Below are 16,490 nucleotides of genomic sequence, written 5' to 3'. Positions count from 1 at the left end.
TTACTTTTCTGAAATGCGGTGTTACATCTATGCCAGATGTAATGGAATATACACCTTCAAAAAGTTCAACTTTTGTCTCGCAGTCCACAGAGTATTCTCCCAAAAGTCTTGGGGATCATCAAGATGTTTCCTGGCAAAATTCAGATAAGCCTTTTTGTTCTTACCGCTCTGCAGTCATTTTTGTCTTGGTACTCTGCCATGCCGGATATTTTTGTCCAGTCTCTTTCTTATGGTGGAGTTGTGAACACTGACCTTTACTGAGGCAAGTGATGCCTGCAGTTATTTGGATGTTGTTGTGGGATCTTTTGTGAACTCTTTGAGGAGTCTAAATTATTGAAATAGAAAGACATACAATGAAATACAAATGGGTAGAGTATAGATCATGTTAATCTACCTATTGGTATGTAGATCCATGTTAAAGGGAAGCAGTGGGGATTCTCATGACAAATGGAACTAAATCGCTGATTAACGATTTGATGTGGGTATGAAGTATCGGCATAAGTAATTAGTCATCTATTGTGAATCGATCCTGTGATGTATTGCCATAAACAAAACTTTTTGGCCAGTCACACTTGCTGAAACACTGAGTGAAAAAAGACTGCTGCCCCAGCATGAGTGATGTCACTAGCTGCGAGTAATGAAGATTATTCTGCGCATTTCCTACTGAAGAAAGATGACGTTATTACACAATAGTATAATAAGAGACATTAAATTAGTGAGAAAAATTTCTTTGAGAGACACATTTTGGGGTAAACCCCACTGGAACAGGCTAATTCAAATTTTGTAAAACCAAATAAATGAGCCATACTATCAGTTGGTAGGCGTGCAAAATGCAAGAACATTTCACAGAAAAAAATCTAAGAAAAAAATGAGCATGTACCTCACAGCAAGTAAATAGTAATAGTACTTGTAAATATCATAGGGTACTTACAATGATGAGCAAAATCCACTACTGAGGGTGGTTTCACATTAGCGCTTTTTAAGCGCACGCACGGCCGGGGGTAGCTCCGCCCCCGAGCCGGCTCTCTGCCCGGCGTGCCCGCCCCTTGCTTGTAGCGCCGCCTCCTAGTGCACAGCGGCGCCTGCGATCGGCGCACCCTATCTTTAGCATAGGGTGCGCAGATCGTGCGCAGGCCGTGCGCTAGTTGCGCTTTGACCTGCGCTGCGCACTTTTGACGGTGCGCCGTGCGCGCCAAAATCCGAAAAGTTTGATTTTGGCGCGCACGGCGCACCGTCAAAAGTGCGCAGCGCAGGTCAAAGCGCAACTAGCGCACGGCCTGCGCACGATCTGCGCACCCTATGCTAAAGATAGGGTGCGCCGATCGCAGGCGCCGCTGTGCGCTAGGAGGCGGCGCTACAAGCAAGGGGCGGGCATGCCGGGCAGAGAGCCGGCTCGGGGGCGGAGCTACCCCCGGCCGTGCATGCGCTTAAAAAGCGCTAATGTGAAACCACCCTGAAACTAACATCATTTTGTAGACAATTATCTTGGCTATCGCATACATAAATTTGACTTGCAGCTATTTAGCTTATGATTAGTTATGCAGATTCTTGTCATGTCACTGCATTGTTACTGTTTTGCTTCTTTTTGTGGAAAAATCATTTTCTTCCTGTATACTATAAATTATAACCTGTTCTCACATTCACTAATAGCTCAGTGTGTTATTTGATTGACTCCCAAGTGAAAGGTCACTGGTTTGAATCGAGAAGCAGCCATTAAGATTTCAAAATAAAAGAGAAATAGCAGCATTTAGCTGATCGAGCTGTGCCATGACAGTTGTAAGAAGGCAAAATATCATAGTCACCAAGTTGGCTCATCATAAGGTTTATCAGTTCTGGTGCGACAAACAAGGCAATGGAGGTGGCTTGAATGTTTCAAAATAGTCAAATCATTAATGTCAATGCAAGCACGATGCGACGCATGTTAACAAGTCTAAAGTGGTATGATAATTCTGCTTCACATCACTTGTCTTATCTATTGCATTTTTTCCTGTGTTGTGTTGTGCATAAATATGTGATTCTTCAGATTTTGTATTAGTCAATGCCTGATGAAGAGACCCGAGTAATCTCAAAAGCTTGCAATTTGTTACCATCTTTTTAGTTAGCCATTAAAAGGTATCAACCACTGAGGACTCTTAATTCTGAATATTGAACTATATGTGAGTATCTTCCAAATTGTGCTACTTTGTACACTTGTGTACTATGGGTATGAAAATTATGACATAGTGTTCCAGCAAGACAACGACCAGAAACATAATTTGAGATTGGTGAAGAAATGGTTCAATGACAATGAAGTAGAGGTGCTGGAATGGCTCTCATAGTCTCCAGACCTCAACCCAATGTAAGCAGGTTGCGGGATACAGTGACACAAGGGAGGTAGAGCAAGGGTTAACAAATTAACAATTTAACTGGAACAATAGAGTAACTCCTAGCAGGGAGAAATCAGTTAAATTGAAAAGGAGAAATTGCAATGTAACAACAGTCCAGTAAACACACTTATCATGTCTTTAAGGTCCTCAGCCACAGGTGATCTGTTGGGGGTTGTAGTACCGGCAACGGCCGTTGGAATGTCCTGAGATGGGGTCCCACAGATTACGGTCCAACTTCTGGAGGCAATGGGCGGTCACCGGTTTTACCCGCTGAGCCCCTAGTCCATAAGCCTGTGCATATAAAGCAAAGAGATCTGCTGAAATCCTGGTGTCAAACATGGGCTGCTGTGCTCTGGCCAGCAGAGGAGATTGCAGCTTAATGTCCTGCAGCCATCTCGTTTTCCTGCACGAGCTCGGTCTCGCTTTCCACTGGGTGCATGGTGCTCTCCAATCTCACCGAGTGTCCAGGAGAAGTCGGCACTGAGACTGAGTCTCGGGGTGTGGAGCGCCCTGCTCATCCTGCTGCACTCTCCTTGATGGCTGGAAACTGACTGCAGCTTCATGCGCTTTCAGCTATTTCTGGTTAAAACACGGCCCCTCGTCCTGGGTCATGGGGCCTGTCCGGTCCCCTATTTCTTCCCCCTGGCAACATGGGACGCAGCCTCGACAGTACCAGACCTGGCTCAATACAGGCAACTTGGTCTGCCTCCTTACACCAATACACTTGTGAAAAAGCTGTATACATACCGAAATGTGTCAACCAGTATGGACCAACTTTGGAACGTGTAGAAGAGACCTGGGACCAGATTTCGGTCGAGATATGCTTTAATTTGATTGAGAGAATGCCCAGAAGGATTCAGTCAGTCTGGAAACCCATAGGTGGATTTACAAAATACTAACAAATTAATAAAAATAAAAATTTTGATTTTTAGGTGCAAAATAACAACACAGTGACATGACAATATCCTGCATAACTAATTATACGCTAAAACAGACGCAAGTCAAATTTATGTATGAGATAACCAAGATGAATGTCTATAAAATGATGGTAGTTGCACATTCGAAGCAGTAGATAATAGTGAGACATGAAGCCTGAAAGTCAAAAGTTCAAAACATTGTTACCCTTTTGCCTGTCAGTGTACATTTTGTACACAAGAGAGCCCAAAGGGAGAAAGGGAACTGAGGCACGGTTAGATGAATGAATATCAGAACAATAAAAGATTGGATGAAAAAAATGCCTTTATTAACTAGTACAAGGGCAAGTGGTGGCACAGGAGGTGCTCACAGACAGTAAAAAATGAAAATACTCAAGAAGGTAAAAACACAGCCGCAGACATTATAGACAAATATATTGTACCCCTGGATGTATCAATAAAGTGCAACGTGCCAGCAGCATAAAAAAGACATATGTGACAAAGAGTAAACAATGGAGCAATGCTGTAGTAGGTGATAACATAGGGAAACATGTATTAATTCACATACGGTGTCAAGGAGAGCAAATGCTGGAGAAGTTAAAGTTTTTTAAAACAGACACAAAGGTAAATACTAATCAACGTGTTTGGGGATAGGTTGTGTAGTGGTATAAAGTCATAAACACATGTACAGGTTAGTAGAAGTATATATCCTTAGGATGCTGATTTACCAGGATTGCATTCTATCAGTAAATGGCCTGTGGTGGAAGCCATGGAGTTCTCATGAGTATGCAGTGAAGCACATGTGTAAGTAAGGGTACATAACAAGGAGCTGCTGTGCTGTGTACAGAGACCGTGGTGCGAAACCCCAGCGATTCATGTGTCAGGTGCTTTCATGAGGTCCAATCCCATGGTGTGTTGGTGGCAGGGAAACACTTAAGGTTGCTTCTTTCATCTCCTCCTGACAACCACGGAAAACAGAGAGGGGATCATTATCCTCTTCATCTACTGACTGTTGCACGTCCTTTACCTCATCCTCCTCCATTTGTTCCTCATCTCCTGCACCTTCACTAACAGTTTGTCTGGTACCATGACCCCCATTGATCGCTGTATGCCGCCCTTCTACGGCACCTGCATGTATGACAACAATCTGTAAGTTTAAGATATTGTTATCTCTTCCACATCATCCTCTGCTTCAACCTGTTCTTCTGGAACCACCATCTCCTCACACAGACTATTCAGCATGTAGATGACCGGAATATTGATGCTGATGATGTCATCGTCAGCTCTAACCATCTTAGTAGCCATTTCAAAACTATGCAGGAGGGTGCAGAGGTCCTTCATCTGTGCCCACTCTGCAAGCATAATTTGAACAATGTTTGTACTGCGTTAGCCCAGGCTATGCAAAAGGACATACTGCACCAGGGCTCGGGTGGAGTATGGAGAACAGGACAGACTGCTGAACTGTGAGTGAGATGCTGTTATGGTGGAATGAGAAAGATGTGTTGTGCTTGATGACACAAAAACAGCAGTTATGTCCACTTCAGTAACAGCTGACAGGCTTTCACTCACCCGGACTGTAGTGGCTAAACAAGTGGAGTTTCTGTGGCCGGAGACCTATGTGAGAAGACTTGGCACAGTGATGGAGGAGCAAAAAGCAGCAGATGTGGTTGATGGGATGGCCAGTAGTTGAAGAGGTCTGCTAGTCTGCATTTTAGCGCAATGAGATTCCCACACTAAGGCATGTTGATTGCGCATGAGTCATTTGGGTTTTTGGAAATTTGTGACACAAGGGGAAACAAGGGTGATTGGGGTGCTACCTCTAAGGATTGTACTGTGTGTAATGTTAAGGTGGAGAAAGAGGAGGAGAAGCCACTTGATGCAGAGCTTCCCATCCACTGGAGCACATACTCTTTCTGGCCCTCACCTACAAGGTGTACTGTGCGCAGCTGCCAAAGAAGTAGTCTGTGCAGTTGAAAGACCAGATTGGGCGCACTTTTTCCGTGACAAATACGGAACTGTCGGGGCTGTCACCTATATTACACGCGGGAAAGCTTAAGGGCCCGGACCAACCTCTGCACTCAGATTTAGTGAGCGTGACTAAGCTAAAAAAGCCGCAGTACTCGGGAAACCAGGGGCGCTTGGTGGGAATGTGCAGCTCGCAGGAGGATATAGTCAGGGCTAGGACCTTCGTGCAATGGGATGGAGCAGGCCCAAGCCTTCGGAGCCTCAGACCCTCACAGAGACTGCCGACAGAGACCAGTGAACAGTGACAAAGTTCTCTGTCAGGACATAGACGTGCATGTGCTGAAACCAGAAAGCTGGGTGACCCGCTGTGAACTTTTTCCTGATACACCTGCTCACATCTGCCAAGTAACATCATACTCTGGCAGTGTTAGAGACTGTGACTGTACCTCTGTTTTGTCTCCTGGATCCAGGACCCCCATCAGGACAACGAGGATTCACTGCCGCTGCCAGGACCCCGTCGGGATCATGAGGAAACACCGTCGCCGCCAGCATTCAGGACACCATCTTCTCCAGGATTACACCGGACCCCCCTATGCGCCACTGCCTTGGCCCCACCACCTGCATCCAGGAATCTAACTTCGGACATCGTATGACTGATATGTCTAATACCCCTGAACTCTTTGCCTTATTACCCGTCAAGTTCCAAATTTACCCCTTAATTCAACCCCACTTCCTTTTCTCCCTGCATGGAGTATCCTCTGTTAAATTAAACCCTATGTTAACCCTTGCTTTGCCTCCGGTCCAATAATGCATCCTGCGTACCTGCGATTTCTACACAGTAACAGATGTTGTCAGTGGTCTTTGGGTAGGACAAGATGTGTTTGTTCAGTTGAGCTTTCATTAACTTTAGCATCTAACCCACATACACATCGAATACCAAGCCTATTCCCCCTTCCACCACTACCTCGCTTTTTCCCATTCATGTTCTATGAACACAAAAAACCCCAATAGGCATAATTAAAGCAAGAGGGGATCAAAGAGTATATTCAACCATAAAATCATTTTTATTAACATAAATAAACACTTAAAAATCAGAGCAGTGTATCACTACCAAAGCAGGAAAAAATTTGGGGATCATAATAAAAAGTATAGCTAAGGAGTACAGTTATGTAGTATGAATAAAATTAAATTTATGCAAAGCAAAAATCCCTGCCAAAATTGCACACATGAAATTAGTGTAAACACAGATAAATTTGTACAGGATTAAGAAATGTGCAATGGCAGAGCGACAAATAGGAAATTGAACGTGAGCACAGAGGGTCCTAATGAGATCTAACATCCGTTCATAAGGTCCATTCGAAGGATATCATCCTCATGTGAGGTGGAGGGTGGGTTAGATACATGTGTCATAGAAACTAAAGTGCATGCTGTGCAAGAACAAGCAAATGGGGCCTCCTGAGACTGCCACACAGTTTTTGAACAATCTAGTTAGATGCTGGAAGATCAATTTCATGCAGGACAGGATCTTATCTAGCTAGCTGACAAGATAACTTGCAGCACTATCAGGAGCGGCCTCTCTGTACTGTGACACTGAGAAAATGGCACCAGTAAAACAAGATGTCCACTTTTTATATTGCCAGGGACATGTGGCTTCAGCAGCCAATCACAGAAGACCTTGTATCATAACGTTGTAGATGGTTTATGCACCCTGTTTGGCTGCCAGAATCAACACACACAAAGTTGAGGCGGAAAAAAAGAGAGTGCCGCTCTTCTAACCTCTTGCCACCCCCTCCCCTGATCAACACGTCCCCCCCATCCCCACTGCTCATACTACAGCACCACTATCAGAGCCAAAGTAATAACAAAATAATTAGTGGAAATGCGATGATTTACCTAACTGTGACCGAATTTTGCTGAGTTTGAGTAAAAATGCTTATGAAAGTGAACACGAATCGAATGTCTTACGTTCGTGCCGAATTTGAAATTGCAAACATTTTCTGAACAAGTTCGCTCATCTCTATTAAACACGCAGCAAGAATTAAATCTTTTTTTATGAAAAAAATCAACACCATATTTTACACATTTATTTAAAAATAAAAAACAAAGTTATACTCGCCTTACGATTAATTCATTGAAGCCTTTGTCCCCTATAAAAAACTGAAAATAATAAACAACCATAACACTCACTTTACGCCTAATCCATTGAAACCCTTGTCATCTGCAAAAAAAATAAACAACCGTATCCCTCACCTGTATGAAATGAAGATAAGCCATGTTGTCCCATGCCATAATCCATCATTGCAATATTTGGTTTACAACCTGATCGGTGCCATGATGCAACCGTACAGGCTGAAAGCAATGAGACAGTGAGGTACTGCGAGTGTAGATTCAGTGTTGAGGTGACATCAACGAAGTTACCACAGGTCACTCAAAAGTGCATTCCCAGGCTTCTTTTCACCTCAATGAAATCTCCGTGAGTGCCGTGAGAATTTTCTCATGGTGCTTGAGGTAATCTTATAGAGGTCAACGTAGTCCATCTGGCCGCTCACAGTGAACTGCACTCACAGCAGCTCATTGTGTCATGCTTTTTAGCATGAACAGTCGTATCATGCCACCGTTCATGTTCAAAATCAGAGCTTAGAGAGATGGATTATGGCATGGAACAGTATGGATTATCTTCACATTGGAAAGGTGAGGGATATGGTTGGGTTTTTTTTTTGTTTTTTTACAGGGGGCATGGGCATCAGAGGATTATGCTCACATCTGACAGGTGAGAGATATGTTTTTTTTATTTTTCTTTCTTTTATAGGGGACAAGGCCTTCAATGGATTAGGTGTAAAGGTGAGCATAACTGCATTTTTTATTTTTAAATAAATGTGTAAAAACAGGGTGTTTTGTTTTATTTCAAATAAAGGATTTTATTCTTGCAGTGTGATTATTTCACTACTTACTATGGGGGTTAGCAATGGGGGCAGCTTATAGACACCTATCCAATACTATGCCCTGGCTTGATGTAACCTGATAATACAAAGATGAAATCAACCCCAACCCTATTATCCCACTTGCCACCACCACAGGGAAAGTGGGAAGAGCGAGTTTAAATGTCAGATTTGGTGCATCTTATGAATGTGCCATTTTTGGGGCATCTGAGGGCTGATGTTGGTAGCTTGGGAGGGGTGGCAATATCTCTGGCCCCTTCCCAGGCTGTTAATATCAACTGTCTGTTTAGCCTATGCTGATTTTAATTTATAGGAGGACCCTATGTCATTTTTCTCTGGGGGTCCCCTATAAATTCACCAGGAACTGCTAAGAAGACAGCGTGAGCTATTATTAATATTCTGGGAACATTACAGAACATTGTCCCTTTTACCAGATTATTAACTTAAGCCTCCAGCCATGGGCTTTCCCTCTGCTGGCTATGAAAATTGTGTGGGAACCCACACCATTTTTTAATTTCATTCTTTATTTTACACAGGAGTTACACAGTGGCTGCTGAATACAACTTCCATCATTGTCTCCTGTGCGCACTGATCTCAGGCGACAATGATGAGAGCTGCTTACAGTAGCTGGCTGGCGCCTGGGAACAGCACGAACTGTATCGCTTCTTCCCAGGTACCGGTACATGTCACACATACACACTGACGGCATACGGATGTGACACACAGACATAGACAGCAAACCAATACACAGATGTCACATACAAACACACGTACACGGCCCACGGATCTCACCAGTACTGTTTTTTCCTGTACAGGAATCACTACAATGTGTGAAATAGGCCTTATGTTGTTTTCAAACAATTTTTTATCAAACTTACCTAAAACTGGGCACATATGGAATCAATCAGAAATGCTAGGTAGGGTACACATAATGGCCAAAAAAAGCTAAGGTAACACCAGACTGATATCAGAGAGCCGTGTATGACAATTTAAAAAGGTGTGCCCAAAAAACCTGTGCAGTTCAATGTCTCAATTTGATGTAGTAATTTGTTTTCTGATTTATGGCTTAAAGCACATTAATCCCTCATGCCCAAAAAGAATATGTAACAACAAATGCTAAGAGGTAGGAATATGGCATAAAAATTGTGCAACAGTCCACAGTATAGTTGTGGCGTGTATGGTTGCCAAATTGGAATATTGAAACAGTTATGCTAAAAAGTAAAATGTGTAGATAATGTTTTATTTTTTTTTTAACGATACTTTCCCCCCCAGCAAAAAAGCATAACCAGGAATGCTTACGTTGCTTAGTAGGTAGACGCATGGAATAGAACTGGCGGTAAATGAAAACATTATTATTGTGGTGCGTAAACTTTGTAAATTGTTCTAGTAAAACAGTTATTCAAAAAATGTAACTTCTTTTAAGATTTTTTTTTGTTTCAGTTTTTTCTCTGCATGTTGCTACATAGGTTCACACAAGGAAAGTAAGCTGCTGTGATTGCCAGTAGTAGTGTTGTGGCGCTTATGCTTTATTAATTTGACTAGCAACATGACTGCAAAAACGTAACAATTTTTTTTGTTTAAATATATGTGCAATTTAGTGTTTAAATGCCTCCCTTATGAAAAGTTCTGTAATCCTAATTCAATGTTGCAAGATAAGCACACACACAGAATGGAAGTTGTATCAATAGTCAGTAGTATTGTTATGGCACATATGGTTGTTAAATTAGAGTAGTAAAACAGTTGTAAAACTTTAAACCCTTTTTTGTATTTTTTTTATCATTTCCACTTTGACTAAAAATACAACATAACAATAAAATGCTAATTTGCTAAGTAATTACAATTAAGTTCACACTGGGGTAGAACACTTGAGTATTAAACCAGGTATTTATATTTTTTTTTACAATATACATATATGGCGAGATAGACAGTTGCATTTAAAGATCTAGAATGCAGGCAATTTTCTTTTATCTTTAAAAATAATAGCTTGCACATCTAACAAGCAAGGAAACAAACTTTCTAAGGGCCCCGTCACACATAGTGACTCACCAGAGATCCCGACAATGATATCACCTTGTCAGGATCGCTGGTGAGTCGCTACATGATTGCTGGTGAGTTGTCAAACAGACAGCTTCACCAGTGATCAGCACCAGCGACGCCGAGCGTGCGGCATCGCTGTGTACTTTAAAAACATGTTTGCAGGGTTGTCGTCGTCTGTGCTGTGGTGTTCTATTTATAGCGGGTGAAAATTCATCCAGGGCACTTTGAAGTGTTTCATTGTAATGCTTCAGTGCAGAATCAGGACATGAGAGGGAGGAGACAGGGGCCAATGAAGACTGCAAGTTCTTCATAAGTTTCTGGGTGTTAATGGCCTGTATGTTTCTATAAGTATGGACGGTGGGGGTGACCTGAGCAGCCTGGCAGTTCTTGATAGAGAATGAAAGAAGATTGTGGTCAGAGAGCGGGAGAGGGGAGTTTGCAAAATCATCCACTGCACAAAGCCGAGAGAAGACCAAGTTGAGGGAGTTTCCGTCTTCATGCGTTGGAGAATTAGTAAGCTGCAAAAGGCCAAACGAGAAGGTTAGAGATAAAAGGTGAGTAGCAGATGGAGAGTGGGGAAGAGCAATGGGGATGTTGAAATCTCCCAAGATGAGGGTAGGGATGTCACAGGAGAGAAAATGTGGAAGCCAAGTGGCAAAATGATCCGGAAACTGATGGGAGGGGCCGGGAGGACGATACACCACCGCCACTCGCATTGAGAAGGGGGTGTAGAGTCTGACGGCATGGACCTCAAAAGAAGGGAAGAAAAGTGAGGGTAGTTGAGGGATAACCTGAAAGGCACATTTTGGTGATAAGAGCAGACCAACGCCTCCACCTGCTCTATTGTCTTATCTTGGGGTATGAGAGAAGTGTAGTCCCCCGTATGAAAGAACAGCAGCAGCGGCAGTGTCTGACTGCTGGATCCAGGTTTCAGTAAGAGCCAGGAGGTTAAGAGAATTAGAAAGGAAAAAGTCATGATTGAAGGAGAGTTTGTTACACACTGAGCGAGAATTCCAAAGTGCACAATTAAGAGAGACAGATGGCATGCAGGGAATATTAATAAGATTAGAGGGGTTTCTGAGTGTAGCAGTTGGGGGGTTTGACTTTCTATAACATGGGGGACCAGGGTTGGGAGCAATGTTTCCTGCGACTAGGAGAAGGAGCATAGAAGGAGTGAGCAGATGGTTAAGTGATTTGTGAGAGCGTCTCTTATGTGTACCTTGGTTACCAGCTCCCTGCATCAGCACGCTGGTAACTAAGGTACACTTCGGGTTTCTAGCCGCAGCGCGCTCCTTAGAAACCCGATGTGTACCTTAGTTACCAGCTCCTGCTCGCTGGTCGCTGGTCTCCCGCCTGTCACACGCAGCGATGTGTGCTGACCAATGTTAGACCAGCGACCCCAAAAATGTCCAGATATTTCAACAGCGATCAGCGATGCCCGGCAGGGGGGGCAGTCACTGATAGCTGTCACACACAGCGATCTTGCTGGTGAGATGGCTGTTGCATCACAAAACTAGTGACTCAGCAGCGATCTCGCTAGCGAGATCGCTGTGTGTGATGGAGGCTTAAGACAACAAAGCTCTACTTCAGGATTTTGCTTCAGAAGCAAAAAAAAGAACATACCTGTTTTAAATTGCCTTCCTTGCTTGCAGTGAAGTGTGAAGAATAGACTTTTGGTTTTTGAGGGTGGAGTTTCGTTTCATGAAACCCGACTTTTCCAAAAGTCGGGTCGAGCAAAATCAGCCGACTATAGGGAAAAGCCGGGGTTTCGACCGAAACACGAAACCCAATGTAAGTCAATGGGGAATTAAAGTCGGCAGTGAGAGGAGGACAGGAAACACACCTACAGTGCCCATTTGAATGCCAAAAGCATCAATTCTTATTACTTAAGCTTGTCAACCTTAATTTACTTCATAATACTAGTTACGCACTGAAAAATGGGGGTTATTTGGCTACAGTTGTGGGGGGGTAGGGCTGGCTCTAGGTTTTTGTGGGCCCAGGGCCAAAGAGCGCCCCTTTAACACATACCACAACTCATGATGCTCCGATATGGCAGAGAAATAGTAGTCTAGTACAATGAAAAATACTTCACTTCTTACATCTCATGACTGATATCCATTTTAAATTCTCCAATACCTCCAAAAACGGACAGTATATAACTCCATACAGTATTATGGCCAGCACTTAGTGCGCTATACAGAGTAATGAGGCCCATATATTTCTCCATATGGAATCATTGATCCCATATAATGTTTCAAACCGTATATGATGAGCTCCACATAATGCTATAGTATATGTTGGTCCCAATGGATGAAGCTCCACTGTTTTATGGGCCCAAATAATGCTCCATATATAATGGGCCCCATTTCTACTGCTCTAGTGTATAATGGGCCCTGTAAATGCTGCTCCAGTGTCTGATGTCCACCTTTGGAATGCTCCAGTGTATGGTGGGCTCCATATATCATTCACCAGAGTATAGTGCTCCCCAAAAATTGCTGTCCCAACATTGAAAACAATTACATAAGTCTCCTCGCTAGGGAATCCCTGCACTACTCTGAACTCCTTGTCGTCCCCATCTTCCATCTCACTGCACTTGGCTGTTTAGGCCCTCCCACCAGCAGAGACACTTTTGCGTACTATGCGGTGCCCTGTGCCAGTGCCATCACCCATGAACCTGCACTTTCATCTGCACCTTCCTCTTTGTCACCGTGTAAGGTGGTATAGTATGTGGGAAGGGGAACCTGAGTTTCCTCTGGGTCAGATTCTGGCAGTGTAGAGAGCGAGGGGAATGTAGTGGTCTGGGTCAATGTACCAGTAGCATAATCCAGCAGTGGTTGGGCCTCAGTGCACTTGTGGCGTCCCCAAGAGTACGGTCGCCACTGTGGTATTACCTTCCTCCTAGGGAGTGTGTTGTCAAGCTTGGGAGCAATGAAGGATCTCTCCAGCAGTGAAACCAACACACAACACATTTCCCACTCCAAGCTAGCAGGGAGACCTCTGAACCTGACTGCTGAGGAGCTGCTCTCTGTGGTCGGGAGGAGGTAAGTTAGGGCACTCTGTGCAGGGAAGGGGAAGTGTGTGGATGTGAGAAGGGGAGCTGGAGGATGAGCAGAGTTAAGGCTCACTCCTAGCTGGAGCGCATGGTCCGGATTCCGGTCTCCGAGTTTGTAGGGACACTGACGTTCCTGCAGCAGAAACCGGGGGAAGTAGCAGCTATAAATGCTCTCTACCCAACTAAGGCTCGGAGGCCCCAGCATCGACGTGTGGGAGCCAGAAGGAAAAGGCTACAGCTGTCTGCCATACAAGTAAAGTCTGAGGAACATCTGTTGGACAGGAGGCGCTTCAGTGAACCACGGTCCTGTGAGTGCTTCCCCCACAAGCGCTAGAAAGGAGACGTTCAGGAAAGTACATGTTGGCGGAGTGTTGGAAGGGAGCTTTGCATTTTGGTCCCGGAGGTTGGCTGAGGTCCTGACCCGGAGGACACAGCAAGGAGGCAGGCATCTGTGTAACCTGCAGACTGTGAGTAAAGCTTTGGAATGGCACGCTCTGGTGTCCTACAGTTATTCCAGCACCGCTACATCTGGGTACCAGCACCTACACCGCCTGTGCCTTTCCCCCATCACTACATCTACACTTCCCTGGGACTCCAGCTCCACCTGTGGGGAGCTTCACCATCTTTGCTGCACAACACCATCAGTCCCAGAGAATCTGCATGCAGCGTCGGCCTAACATCTATGTTGCCGAACACCACAGGTGGCGTCAAACTGTCTCTATAAACTCTTTACCATTATACCACGCCATTTACATGGGCGCCCAGGGCCACCGTCTGGGTCACCGCTGCTGTGACACATCCCACTGACACCGGCCCGGTACCGAGTACCCCACAGCCTTGGGAGGGCGACCCATATGCCGACTGCTGATCGGGCGGCGTTATTGCCATGAACCTTCAAACAGCGTTCATGAAGGCAAAGTTTTTAGTTTCTGGGGGCAGTATGCTTGCAAAGCTGAACCTTAAAGGAATGTCCAAAAGGGCACCACCAGGAGTGGAGCCTGTGGCTTAATAGGACTCCACCTGGGAAACCACAACCATGCCACCTAAAGAAAAGATGCACACTTTGAAAGCTGTGTCGATTCTGTGTGTAGTGTGGTATGTGTGTTTGTAGTTGTGCTAGCGATTTCTCAGCTTTATTCCGTTAACAACCGAGAGTCAGGCATGCCCCCGCAGTACGCGTCAAGCTTACTAGAGGGATAAGCGGGGCTCTGGCACGTGAGATCGAGTAATAACAGATCTAGCATTCCCGTACATGTCCAGGGCTGCATGCACGCTACACTGAAAGGACCAGCTTTTGTCGCTTACAGGTGCAGATAACCTGCTGAACTCCGTTAGTGATGGGGATCTGGGATTCAGATTATTCCCCGCGAACGATGATTTCCCAGTAAGTTCAGGTCAACCGCAATTCCGGAGTTAGGCCTAACCGTCATTCCTGAAAAAATTACGTGTCCAAACCACAGGTGCTGTAGCTTGCTTAACAGCTCGGCAGCCGTTCTCAGGCCCAGTATGGATTCAACAACATTGTAGAAACTTGATAAAGGGTACAGTTTCACCGGATAACACGTATATATGTAGCCTAGTTTACACATTAAAAATATAAGTCTATAGATCAGGAGGCAGACTCAGATGTTCTCAGGCCCAGTATGGATTTGACCAGATTGTACAAAGTTGAGAAAGGGTACTTTATCACTGGATAGCAGGTATATATAGCATAGTTTAAACATGTAAAATCTCAGTGTTCTCAGTATGGATTACACAGCAGTCTAAAAAGTGGAAAAAAGGAAATGCATTTGAGGCGTACACAACTATATACTTTTGGTGTTATTTTTAAATCTTCATATATATTTCTGTCTCAGTAATACAGTCCAGCCTCTCCGCAATAGGAAATGAGATGCATACAATTACTGACATAAAGGCTAGTGATTGCAGAAATCTAGGAATTACTATTCACGGGAAAAATTTCCGTCACAATTCTCATAGGCGATGCTGACCCTCAATTAATTTGTGTGTTGAGACAGTGAAAACATTTTTTTGTGAATAAAGTCTTGCTGTATCGTACTTCCGTTGATTCCATCACTGTTACTCATCTCAATCAAATTTTTATCACATGGTGCTCACTGGCTATCATGATCTGTCACGTAACTTTGGAGTGCAAAAGACAGAAGCCACAGGCCGTAGGCGATTCTATTTGATTGGCATGAGACGGCACATTTTAAAATGTGCGCCGGAATGTCACACGTTTGTGAGTAGGAAAACTGTGAAAGCTGATGATAAACCACCACTGCATGTCATTGTGAGTCGACGTCCATAAGAAATGGAAGCCATTGATCATCTGGAGCTAGAGCCCGGCCAGCAGGACAGGGCATAGCTACATCTTAACCATCATCTTTCAGTTCAATCAATTTGTAGTGGCACTCCCAGTGAAGGATTTGACAACCCAGACTACACAGCGGAGGAGCTGGGAGAGGTAAACATTGCAAATGCTGGGGCCCTGCCCAAGCAAGGGGGGCACACTCATGGGCGTCGGTACTGGCACTGGGCCCCGCATAGTACGGCGGTGTGTTTGACGGCGGGTGTGCACCACCACCGTCAGAGACACTTGATTGCACTATGAGGGACCCTGTGCCAGTGCCCGCGCCCAAGAGTCTGCCTACCCACCTGTCCAGGGCAACGGCACTTGTACGGTTTTGTGCGCTAGGTGGTGACCCCAGCCATGGGGGGGCAGCCCAGTTAGGGCGGTCTACAAAGTGGCATATGTAGATGTGGGACATTCAGCTGCTGCAAAAGGCGAAATAGGTCAAGTTTGCAGAATAGGAGGAGGACCAAAGCAAGCCATTTTTCTGGCAACCTATGTGTCATCAAGGGAAGGTGGGACAAACTCCTTGGAAACCCATGCATGGTTCATTTTGATGAAGGTTAGATCATCCACATTTTGGGTTGACAGACGGGTCCTTTTTTCTGTCAGGATTGATCCAGCTGCACTGAAGACTCTTTCCGATAGGAGACTTGCAGCTGGGCAAGCGAGCTCCTGTAAGGCATATTGTGCCAATTCAGGCCAGGTGTCCAGTTTAGCGGCCCAATAGTCAAAGGGGAATGACCTGTGCAGGAGAACATCGATATGGGAGGAAAAGTAGTTTGTAACCATAGTTGACAACTGCTGTCTCCTGTCACTTTCCATCGATGCAGTATTACCAGTTGTGTGAGCGGTACTTGAAAA

The sequence above is a fragment of the Dendrobates tinctorius genome, unplaced genomic scaffold (assembly GCF_039654945.1).
Source record: "Dendrobates tinctorius isolate UK_male_01 unplaced genomic scaffold, ASM3965494v1 ptg000008l, whole genome shotgun sequence".
NCBI classification, from domain to species: Eukaryota; Metazoa; Chordata; class Amphibia; order Anura; family Dendrobatidae; genus Dendrobates; species Dendrobates tinctorius.
The sequence above is the reverse complement of the archived record's forward strand: the minus strand, read 5'-3'. Positions refer to the sequence as shown.